The following is a 13288-nucleotide window of genomic DNA, read 5'->3' as shown; positions in this document are numbered from 1 at the left end:
CACCGATTCCCATCACCTTTGTCTTGTCGACATTGATCAGGAGACTATATTTTCAGTTAACTTGATCAAGCCGATCCACCAACTCTTGTAGCTTCTCCACTGAGTTAGTGAGCTGAAGTGCAAACAGTTTAAGGAATTATCTTGTGTCCAAGGAAATACCTTATGCTACTAATGTCTCCGCTGATCACATCTTAATAATCTAACACATCAGGAAAATTATTTATTGAATTGTTTTGGTGTAAAACAAATTGGAGTGGAGATGGAGAGGAGTATAGGCATGATGGACTGAATGGCCTCAATCTGTACTGCATGATTCTATGAAAAGGACACTTCATCTCCTGGTTAGGTTAAGATCAGAGAAAATATTTAACTGGGGAGTACAGACATAGCTGGTATTTCTTTACGACACCAAAATATTAGTCAAATTAAATATTGTAGAGAATGTATAGGTTTGAATCCACCTGGTAGATATACAATCCTTGGAAAATAAAAACTAAATTCACATTTACTGGTGTAAATATATTTAGGAAATCCTTGGCAGATCAACCATAAGAAACTTATTTGTTGCCATCCATGTTTGGTAACAGGACTCACTTCTAAAAGGCTTTCATTGTCTTGGAACAGTAAAACCAGATCCTGGATCAAAGGTTGGTAATGTAAATACAGTAAGGGATTATAAATTCTCATGTCACTATAAATGGCACGCCTCTATCAGATGTCTGGCATTAAGTAATGGTGATCATGCTTATGAACTGCTTCTTGCAAAGTTTAGCAGGATCGTTAGTGAAGGATAAATGATAGGATGAGTTAATTAAATGTGTGGGGTCATTAAACACTAAAGAATGGAATGGCATTACTGCACCTAAACCAAATATGTGTGAAAGCTACAGGACTTTTTTTTTAAGTTGATTCCATTAATGTACTGAATTAATCATAGAAGATTAAGGTGTGTGTTTTAATTGTCTTTAGAATAGTCATTGTTAGAATTTTCCTATTATCTTAAATTGAACATTTTGAAAGCTGCAATTGTTGTGGAAACATCTTGAAGGAATTATTGTTTAAAGATTTTTTTATTTAGACTACTTCAATTGTTTTAAAACTTTGCTCAGTTATTAATTTTTCTCCCCTGATAGTAACTTACAGTACCTTGATAAAGAGAGCATTAAATGATCTGATGCAACTTGAGCCAAGCTCTATGAGTGTGGGTAAAGTAAGTCTACAATATTCCTTGGTTCCCTGTTGGGAGATGGTACCATCAGATGTCCCGGTTCTGATCTGGAATTCCCCATGTATAAACACAAGCCTTAGTCTTTGTAAAATTTTAAAAAAATTACTATTGGTGCTGCTATTGTCCAAATGATTGTTGCGCTCTCATAAAATTACCCTGTCCATTATTTTAGATGGTTGGAGGAATAAACTCATTTTAAATAGATGGATTAATGCTTCTATTAAAATAACAGGGAAAAGATACTTTGATAAGTATGATAACATCACCAATAATTTCTGCCCTGAATCTGTTCTTCTTCCTCCCCAATTTTTTAGGCCCCTGTGCCATTTTCCTGATAAAGCGGACAAGAAATTTGCCCCCTTTGTGTTGTTCTTGAGCAAACACTGAAAAAATACATATACTGGAATAGGTTTGTACCTTTCCAATTTTTCTTTCACTTACATCCTTCAGACATGGGACTAACCCATTCTGCTGCTGTAACTGCAGGAATTGTACCCTCCTAGTGACTTGTGCTCTTCACCTTGGGGCAGTGCTTAGTGACTAAAATAAACCAGGCTGCTCAAATATAAACATTTCTTGAGCTCCTGCCATGGGGAAGAGGAGTGCAGGGGGAGGGAGTGGAAGATGCAGAGCTGAATTGTAATGTGGAGCTCGAGCAGGTGGACCCAAGTTAAAAAGCTTCATCAATTAACCTTCATAGAAGATGGCCAGTCAAAAAAAATTACACTGAAATTTTGACCCAAATCTGGAAACCTCACAGGCCAGCCTTGACTGGTAGAGCAGGTTTGAGGGCTGTTTGATCTACTATTTCTTATGTTCCATTTCTGCTGTACATGGATATTGGTTTCATGTCAATAGAAGTGGGGAGAAGGCGTTGGCACCGTTATGCTGCCCCTGTCTCCTTCCTAACACCAGGCCTTTTGATGGTACAAATAGAATTTCCAGCAGCCCCTGCCCTACCAGGAATTACCATGCATTGCTCTTCAGAGAAGAGCACTGCTTTTCTTGTTCCCTTGTTCCCTTGAAGAACAGATTCAGGGCAGAAATTATTGGTGACATTATCATACTTATCAAAGTATTTTTTCCCTGTTATTTTAACAGAAGCATTAATCCATTTATTTAAAACAAGTTTATTCTTCCAACCATCTAAAATAACGTACAGGGTAATTAAGTCATTAAGTTAAAAGTGGTAAGATATATTTCACACATTTGAGATCAGTTCTTGGTATCCACTTGTGTTCTTGTCAGTTATTGTCAGGACATCACTGTAGGAGTTCCTCAGGGTGGTGTCCACGGCCTAACCATCTTCAGCTGCTTCATCAATGACCTTCCTTCCATCAAAAGGTCAGAAGTGGGGATGTTCGCTGATGTTTGCACAATGTTCAGCAGCATTCGCAGCTCCTCAGATACTGAAGAAGTCCTTGTCCAAATGCAGCAAAATGCAACAAAATCCAGGCTTGGGCTGACAAGTGGCAAGTAACATTTGCGCCACACAAGTGTCAGGCAATGACCATCTCCAACAAGAGTGAATCCAACCATCGCCCCTTGATGTTCAATGGCATTACCATCACTAGACTCCTCAACCAGATCATCCTTCCTGCAGCTCCCCTATTGATTCCTGTAAGAAATTTGTAGGCTCCAATGAGATTACCTCTCATTCTTCTAGCCTCTAGAGAATGAAGGCCCAGTCTCCTCAATCTCTTCTCATAGGACAATCCTACCATGCCATGGATCCCCAAGGAGCGGATGCCTGCCCAGGTACTGTTCAAATATGGTGCCCAAATATTCAACTCAGTGAGGTAACAGTGGAGCCAATGACTTCCTTCCTGTCCCCTCTGCATGACTAGCCAGGGCCCTCACCTCTCCATATCTACCACCTCTACCTCCAAGCAGAAGTGCCGCGCACTTCTGGTCCCACCGTCGGGACACTTGACACGAGACAAAGATTCCACCCTACATGTGAAACAGAATTGCTTTACTGCAATTATAATATATTGGTTGACTAGAACAAAATGTTTTGGTAGAAGATTGCCCTGCAGTGCCATTCGCTCCAGCATAATGGTGTTCAATCTGAGGCCACCAGTCTAATTGTTTTACTGAAGGCTGACAGTTTGCCCTGTATGTTCTTATATTAAGGCATGCCCCTCACAATTATTATAATAGTTGTTATCATACTACTACCTGCCCAAATCAATTGGGCAGTAGATTTCATCACACCATATAGATTTCCTGTTTCTCTTATTCTTGAGGACAAACACTTTTCTCTTTTCCGACCTGGTATCTATACCAACTACAACAGAAACGACGGATGTCTTGATTTCAAACCTCCTCTACTGATTCTCTGAACTGCCACAGGAAGTCCAGGGATCCCTGACTTTATTTTATTTTTTGGATTACCTGCCTGTCTTGTGCTGAGTAACTCCCAACAGTAATATAGCTGGGACTATGCCTTGAGGAGAGTGGGGTAAGAAGGAAAGGGAGATGAAACCAGTATCCGTGTGGTTGCTTTCTTGTGAACTGGCACTTCATCAGATCAGTCAATTGGGGTTTGCTTTATTAAGCATTTTGTTTGAGAGGTGGTTAATTTTAATAACTCTTTGTGTGTGTTGTGTAGAGCAGTCAAGACAAATGAAGAGGGCACACAGTAGAGTGCATACCTCTGTTACACTGTGTTAACTCAACATTATTATAATTATGCAACTCTTCCTTGAGGCTTTCCCAGCTGGTTAATGCTCTGTAACTAGAAAGCTGAAAAAATAATTAAGAGCTTTTATTTCACTGAGGAGGCTTCAGGCCAATCCACATTCTACAACTTGCTCTGAAAACTCTGCTCACATTTTGACAGCTGTGACAAATTGCACCACAGCAGCTGAGACAATCCACAACATTCTAAAACAATCAACAATATTCTAATAAAATCACGCACAACATTTAAAAAAAGGGAAATTCACTCTATCTCCCAGTGTTTCTCCTCCTTCAGGCACCATGCCTTATGAGGGCATTGGCAACCATAGATCTGCATTGTGTTGGTCCATGGTTATGCTTGGCAAAGTACTGCAGTGGTTTTCCATTGCCTTCTGCAGTATGGCTGACCAGGAAACTCTCCTGCTCTTTACCATCAGCTGTCAGATTTACAGTCTGATAATCAGCCTGCTTGGCCACCTGATGCAGACACGTCCCATATTCATCAAGTCCTGACGTGGAACTTTAACCCGGAACTTCTGGCCCAGAAGTATGGATGCTACCATTGTACCACAAGAGCTCGCTAACCTCCCAATGCTAACCGATCCTTTAAACAAATTCCAGGATCCGGATCTGCATCTTTGCTAAAATCTAATCATTTCATAACCTCATCTGTGTACAAAATTTTGTTGAAATCAATCCATTAGTTTTCTAGCTATTTTGGCCTAGAACTTCCGATCCCTGGGAGGGGAGGTCGTATCCGGGAGGTATCCCAGAAGATGTGCTGGGGGACTTCCCAGTAGGGCCCACACAAGGACTGTGTGGGAATTGCCTGGGAAGTTCAAACTTCCAAAGAGGAATTATCCTGCACCTAGAACTAGCCGACACTGACTTAAATCGGAGAAGTAGGATGGTTCCGAATCTCTTACCAGAATAGCTACCCAGGAAAAGTTAGAAGGATTAAAACCACTTCTAACTCCTGGGAAACTATAGCACTGGCTTCCCACTGACCCACCCCCCGGTTCCCTCCCCACCCACTGACCACCCAACACCCCCTGACCCCCACTATTGCCCCTACATCCACCCAACTAACCACCCAGCTATCTTCCCGCCTACCCTTCCCACCCTCTGATTACCCTCCGGACACCCCAACTACCCACCACCCACTCAACTACCTTCCTGATACCCTGGCTGACCCCCAAACACATTGGCTACCCCTCCAATGGCCCCCTAACTATCCCTTGACTACCCCTATTCCCCCACCCCCTCAACTACCCCCGCAAACTCCTGACTACCCTACCGAAATTTCTTCACCCAGAGAGTGGTGAGCCTGAGGAATTCGTTACCACAGAAAGTAGTTGAGGTCAAAACATTGTATGTTTTCAAGAAGGAGAGAAGGAGTTAGATATAGCTCTTGGGGTGAAAGGGATCAAAGGATATGGGAGAAAACGGGAGCAGGCTATTGAGTTGGAAGATCAGCCAGGATCATAATGAATGGCAGAGCAGGCTCGAAGGGCCGAATGGCCTACTCCTGCTCCTAGTTTCTATGTTTCTATATAGGCCAGTTAGCTTAACGTCCGTCATTGGGAAAATGTTAGAGTCTATTGTAAAGGATGTAATAGCAGAGCATTTAGAAATGCATAATATAATCAAGCAGAGTCAGCATGGCTTCATCAAGGGGATATCATGCTTGACAAATTTATTAGAATTCTTTGAGGAGGTAACAAGCAGGATAGATAAAGGGGAACCAGTAGGTGTAATATATTTGGATTTCCAAAAGACATTCAGTAAGGTACCGCACATAAGGCTACTTAATAAGGTAAGAGCCCATAGTGTTGAGAGTAGTATATTAGCATGGATAGAGGATTAGCTAATTAATAGAAGGTTGTGATAAGGGGGTCATTTTCAGGATGGCAACCTGTAACTAGTGGAGTGCCACAGGGATCAGTGCTGGGGCCACAATTAGTTACAATAAATATTAATGACTTGGATGAGGGAAGTGAATGGACTTTCGCCAAGTTTGTGGATGACACAAAAATAGTTGGGAAGGCAAGCGCTGAGGATGACACAGAGTCTACAGAGGGATTATAGACAGGTTAAGTGAGTGGGCAAAAACTTGGCAGATGGAAAAAATGTGGGAAAATGTGAGGTCATGCACTTTGACAGGAAGAATAAAGGAGCTGAATATTATTTAAATAGAGAAAGACTGCAGAAAGCTGCAGCACAAAGGGATTTGGAAGCCTTCTTGCACGAATCACAAAAAGCTGGGTCGTTAAGTATATTCAAGGCTGAGATGGACAGATTTTTAATCAGTAAGGGAATCAAGGGTTATGGGGAAAAGACAGGAAAGTGGAGTTGATGATTATCAGATCAGCCATGATCTCAATGAATGGTGGAGCAGACTGGTGGGGCCAAATGGCTTACTTCTATTCCTATGTCTTATGGAGCTTCCTATATCAGCTGAAACCTGATCTTGCCAATTTCCTCCCTCTCCATTTCACCCTTCTCAGTACTGATCCTGTGGATTCTGCCAGTGTCTAGCTGTCACCTTTTTTCTTTGTATCCCCCTCCAGAACGCCCATTCATATGTGAACAAAACCCCTGCACTCCATGAGCTTATTCTGGATGATTGCATCAACATTATGGCCTTGACAAAATCTTGGCTGAGGGTTGATGACATCCTTCCCCTAACTGAAGCCTTCCTCCCTGGCTATAACTTTCACTGCTTACCTCCCAGACCATTGCAGTGATAGTATGGCTCTTATAACCAAACCTCACCTTGGCCTGTCCCTTTACTCCTCTGCCACTTCTTTCTCCTTTGCATATCTGACCTTGTTCCATGCCTCTCGCCTCTCATTTAAAATCCTGGTTCTCCATTACCTTCATAAGTACCATGTCATTTTCTTTCTGATATATCTCCACTCTGTTCCTCTTTTAGCTTCTGCACCAAGTGGCTTCTCATCATGTTCGCTCTCTTTTCAGTTCACTGCCCACCTATCCTCCATGAATCTCACCCTCCATGTAAAGCCCCCACCCATATTCACAGCCAACTGCTTTACATTGCCATCACCTGTGATTTTGCTACCCCCATTGTATCAGTTAGGTGGGAAGGCAAATAGGTGGGGAAGTAGTGGTGAGGGTGACACAAGGAGTCTACAGAGGGATATAGATAGGTTAAGTGAATGGGCAAAAAAGTGGCAGATGAGTATACTGTGGGAAAATGTGAGGTTATGCAATTTGGCAGGAAGAATAGAGGAGTTGAATATTATTTAAATGGAGAAAGACTGCAGAAGGCTGCAGCACAGAGGGATTTGGAAGTCCTTGTGCATGAATCCCAAAAAAGCTAACCTACAAGTTCAACAGGTAATAGGGAAGGCAAATGGAATGTTGGTCTTTATTTCAAAGGGAATGGAGCATAAAAATAGGGAAGTCTCGCTAAAATTATACAAGGCGCTAGTTAGACCACACCTAGAATACTGTGAACAGTTTTGGTCCCCTTATCTAAGGAAAGATGTACTGACATTGGAGGCAGTCCAGAGGAGGTTCACTAGGTTGATTCTGGGTATGAAGGGAATTTCTTATGAGGAGAGGTTGAATAAGGTTGTGCCTGTACTCATTGGGCTTTAGGAAAATGAGAGGTGACCTTATTGAAACATATAAGATTCTTAGGGGACTTGACAGGGTAGATACTGAGAGGTTGTTTCCCTTTGTGGGAGAGTCTAGGACTAGAGGGCATAATCTCAGAGTAAGGGGTCCCCCATTTAAGACAGAGATGAGAAGGAATGTCTTCTCTCAGAGGGTAGTTAATCTGTGGAATTCTTTACCGCAGAGGGCTAGAGGCTGGGTTGTTAAGTATATTCAAGGTAGAGATAGACAGATTTTTAATCAGTAAGGGAATCAAGGGTTATGGGGAAAAGGCAGGAAAGTGGAGTTGAGAATTATCAGAAATGCCATGATCTGATTGAATAGCAGAGCAGACTCGATGGGCCGAATGACCTATTTCTGCTCCTATGTCTTATAGTTGCAGTAAGGCCATTTCTGATCATTTCCTTGTATCACTCTACACCCACATCCCACTTTCCCTTCCAACCCTACTTCCTTCTGTATCCACCCCTGGAAAAAATCCTCTCCCCAATCTCCCACTTAGAAATACACTCTCAAATTCCCAATTGGTCTACTTTGGGAATTTGAAAGTTCCCCTGCCATTGACCACAACATTTCTGCAGCTTTCCTGATCTTCTCAACCACATCCACCTCCACCTTTAACTCCCTAACCTCCATTAAAGCCATTACACTCCCACTCATCCTGACCATTCTCCCTGGAATGGCCCATATCTCCCCTCCCTTAAGTTCAAGACTTGAACAAATATGCTGGACAACTGGTTTGGCTATTCACTGCCAGATCTGGATCACATAAAGCACTGCTGGCTTCTCCTTCAATCTGCAAAAACTGTTCACTGTTCCAGGAACACCCTGGAATGCAAAGATAAATCCTGGCTCTTTACTCTAAGCCATCATCTTAAACATCAGTACCACATCAGTACCACAGTTAGGATATTGTTGGGACTCAGCCATTGCTGTATCCCTGTACTCAGCTGTTTTTTAACGTCATGTGAAGTGAATCAAGCTGGCTGAAGACTGGTATCCGTGATGATGGGAACCTGAGGAGAAAACTGAGATGGATAATTCACTTGTGACTTTCGGCTGATGTTGGTTGAACATGCTTCAGCCTTGTTTTTAACACTCATGTGTTGCGCTCCAATGTTGTTGAGAATGGGATGAACATGGTGTCCCCTCCTCCTGTTAGCTATTTAATTGTGGTGGGGATGGTGGTGTAGTGGTAATGTTTCTGGATTAGTAATCCAAAGTCCCAGACTAATGCTGTGAAGACATGGATTTATATCCCAATATAGCAGCTGGTGAAATTTAAATTCAGTTAAGTAATAAAACTGAAATTAAAAGCTAGTCTCAGTAGCGATGAAACTATTGAATTGCTATAAAAACCCATCTGGTTCACTAATGCCTCTTAGGGACCTGGGCTGGGATATTTTCAACAATATGTCATTCCAAACATCATAGTTGGAACTGTGCACCACTTCTGCTTTCTCTCTTTTTGTCATTTCCCATGATTACAATTAAAATTCTAACTGCCAATGCCGTGCATGCAAAACACATTTGATCTAGTGGCTGGGAAGCTTTTCATCAATGAAACCCCGCCGTCAGCTGATAACTCAATATTAAAGAGTCACTTGGTCAAACAAGGAGACTCTGTATCACGGCCACAACCTTCCAGTCCAACCACATTGTCATTAACATAAAACCTGAGAACACAAAGGTGTCACGAGTATTTTTTCAAATTTAAATTTCACTTGTAAATATTTCACATTACATTAATTTCACTTTATTCATGAGTGCATCATTGTTATTTGTTGACAGCAGCTTAGTCAGGGATCTAAATGTGCTGCCAAGCTTCATGGTTGGCATGCATTAATGATTACAGGGGAGTTAGGGAACCAAACCAAACACCTGGCATTGACCTAGGCACTGGAAACAACAATGGCACACCATGCACAGTTGACCCTGCAAAGTTCTCCTTAACACCTGGGGGTCTTGTGCCAAAATTGGGAGAGCTGTCCCACAGACTAGTCAAACAACAGCCTGACAGTCAATTTACCGAATCATACCTGACACTCAATGTCCCAGACAACTCATTAACATCTTCGGGTATATCCTGTCCCACTGGGGTGGCACAGTGAAATACAGTTGGGAAAGAGTTGACTTGGGAGTCCGTAATATTGACTGCAGACCCTGTGAAGATTTATGATATCAGTACATGGGCAAGTAAACCCCATGCTGATTACCACCTACTGCTCTCCCTTAACTGATGAATCAGTACTCCTCCATGTTGAACGCCACTTGGTAGTTGAGGAAATTAGGAAAGCAAAGAAAGGTCATGAAAAAAATATTGGCAACTGAGATCAAAGTAAGCCAAAAGATGTTTTATGAATATATAAAGAGATAGAGGATAACTAAGGAAAGAGTAGAGGCAATTAGAGACCAAAAAATTAACTTGTGTGTGCAGGCCAAAGTTGTGGACATGGTTCTTAATGAATACCTTGTGTCTATTTATGCAAAGGAGCGGGATGAAGGAGACATTGTAGTTAAGGAGGAGCTGTGTGAAATATTGGCTGGGATTACCATGCTGAGAGAGGAAATATTAAGGTGTTTGGCATCCTTGAGAGTAGATAAATCACCAGGCCTGGATGAACCCTATTACAGACTGTTAAAGGAATCGGGGAGAAAATAGAGGATCTGTGTCATTTTATCTATTAACAAATTTATTAAGCTTACTGTGGACAGCCTCTGTCTCATATATTGAAGTCAGCCTCACTTAAATCTAGAGTTTTAGTAGTTTCAGGATTCTTGCTTTTAAACACTGTGTTGAACTGAATCATATTATGATCACTATTGGATAAATAGATAATAAATGAATAATTAGATAAGTTTAGATAAATGTACATAACCTATCAGCGATAAAAACATCTCACTGGCAATCTGAAAAACTTCCTACGATTTAGACCATCATACCTCCCTTTGGTACTCATTCTTGTTGATCTTTCAATCTTAGAATACTATTGTAGTCTACTACTACCATACTACTCCCACAGTGGAAAAATTGTTAAATTGGCTGGTTGATGATTTGTAGCAGGACCCTGAACGGATTGATATGCCACTTCCTTGCCTCTAGTGCTGTGACATTTCCCCTTTCAGAAGGGAGAAGAGAATGTGATGACACTGCATGACATCGTATTGCATGCAACACAGGTAGCAGCAGGTATTCTTTAAAGAGGATGAGACAGATTCTAGTCCTAACATTTTTATCTTGTGGAGCTCCCACTATATTCTTTACGTGGAGCTGTCAGTAAAGAAACACTTGCCTGAAAAAAAAGTGTGTGAATGGCATTCTTGTTTCTTCTTCAGGTAGGTACCGACTGACAAATGGGCCAAAATTTTGCCCTTGTTGGGCAGGCTCAGTGGGGGCGGGCGGGAGTGGACGGGAAGCTGACTGCCGCCCACGATCGGGTCCTGACTGCGATTTTACCCTGGGTGGGCCAATTAAGGCCTGCCCAGCATGAAACACGAGCGGCAGCACTCCTGTGTCCGGCATGGGTGGGTGGGGGGGGGTCAAAGTAGGGCGAGTGCAAACTTAGCTGGAAAAGCTCCCTGAAGCACAGAGCTGCCTCAGAGAGATGAAGTTTTGAAAATGAAGATGTAAGATGTTATAAAACATGTCCCCTCATGTGACTCTGTCACATGAGCGGGGACATGTTAAAAATAAACATGGAAAATTTTTATAAATGTTTTCAATGACAGCTTGAAACCTCATCCTGCCTGTGGATGACGTTTGGCAAAAAATGCAAAGGCCGCCTGGCCTTTTCGCCTGCCCGCTAACTGTAAGGTTGGACAGGCAACGAAAAATTTAAATCAATTGGGTTGTTAATGGCCTTAATTGGCCTTTTAATTGTCAGTGGGCGCACTGCCAATTCCCACGTGGGCCCGTCGACTGAAATATCACGTGAGCGCCCACCCGACAAGCGAAAAATTCTGCCCATGATTTTTAAAATTCATTTATAGGATCTGTGCATCGCTGGCAAGGCCAGCATTTATTGCCTGTCCCTAGTTGCCCTTGAGTTTTATATAGTGAGGGCAGGGTGGTTGCAACTGGACATAACAATAACATCAATTTGCATGTATATAGCAACATTAGCATAAGAAAACATTGCAAGGCACTTAACAGGAGTGCTAAAACGCAAAATTTGACATCAAACTACATAAGGCAATATTCCAGTAGATCATCAAAAGCTCTGTCACACAGACAGATTGTAAGAAGTGTCTGAAAAAAAGGACACACAAGTATAGGGAAGAAGGCACAGCCACCAATAGTGGTGCAATTAAATTCAGGGATGCTGAAGACACCAAAATTAGCTGAGTGCAAATATAGAATCATAGAATGGTTACAGCACAGAAATGCAGCCCCATGCAGCTGGACAACAGAAGAGAGGTGCTGGAGAATGGTGCAGTCAACCATGTCCAAGGCTAGCAGACAGATTGTGAAGGATGAGGAGCTTTGCCATAGGCAAGTGGATGACATTTGTGATTTTGATAAGAGCCATTTTGATACTGTGGCAGAGACAGGAGCCTGATTGGAAGGTTTGAAACATGGAGTTTTGGGGAAAAATGTTTGTTGCAGTACATTGTGATGAGGCATGATTGCCTTCTGTTACTTTGTCTATCCAGGAAAGGTTAGTGAATTTCTACCAGCACCAAGTAACCATGTGGGGGTTGCTGGAGGTGACAATCACCACTAAGGCCATTTCTTTCCATGGGCCTTGATCTTACCCTTTGTGAATCTCCTTCCCTGAGGTCAAAAAGTTATTATCTACTTTGTCTGATTACAGATATCAGCACTTCAACAGAAAAAAAATCTTGGGGGTGAAGTTGATCTCTGCTGTTTTTCAGGTTGTTGATTTGCTGTGAGCTTGTTTCATGTTAGTGGCATAGACCAATTTGACCCAATTTATGCAGGATACTAAAACCAGACCTGAAACCATCTTCAAGGATTGAAGAGGCCATTGTATCAGTATGCTTCTAGTCAAGTCCAGGGAGCATTTCACAGTCAACAGTCCACTGTTACATCAGGTGACTGATGCACTGTTCATTAGAACTGTCAAATTAATTTCCTTCTTTATGGACTGAACATCTGGCAAGGACACCAGCCAAGGTATGCAAATTGTATGAAGAATATGTGTTACACTTTCTTGGCTTCCAACAATTCCTTAGATCACAAAGAGCTATGAAATGATTTAAATGTACTGTTTCCTAAGCACAGCAGTTTTCACCATCTCAACTTTTAATGTTTTCATTACAAAAACGTCTTGTTATATGCTTAAAAAAATTCACATGATGCAAGATAAGTGTACAGTGATCAAAGTTTATAGGAGGGTTTCCGAGGTTTGCATCCTCCACTTTGTTGGCTGAGCACAGTAAATTATAGAAAATTGAGCAGATTGGACCACATGCTTATAAAGGAACCCATTCAATTTTCCTTTAATTTAAATTAAACTTATTGTATATCCCTTGTTTGCAAATACAAATTGCTGTAAAAAAAAAAGGTGATTTAATAGCGGAATGTCATTGTCTAGCCAGGTGCAGTTTCTGGAATCACTTTCCATCTTCAGTGTTGTTTCACTTGAAACAGAAAATGCACAATCAATATAGCCTGGAAATTATGCTGTATTATCATACAAAAGGCTTAAAGCATTGCATGGCCTAAAACTTTAGCTTCAGTTACAATGTAATTCAAATGGATTGGACATA

Source organism: Carcharodon carcharias, chromosome 4 (assembly GCF_017639515.1).
Source record: "Carcharodon carcharias isolate sCarCar2 chromosome 4, sCarCar2.pri, whole genome shotgun sequence".
Lineage (NCBI taxonomy): Eukaryota > Metazoa > Chordata > Chondrichthyes > Lamniformes > Lamnidae > Carcharodon > Carcharodon carcharias.
Note: the sequence above shows the minus strand (reverse complement) of the source record.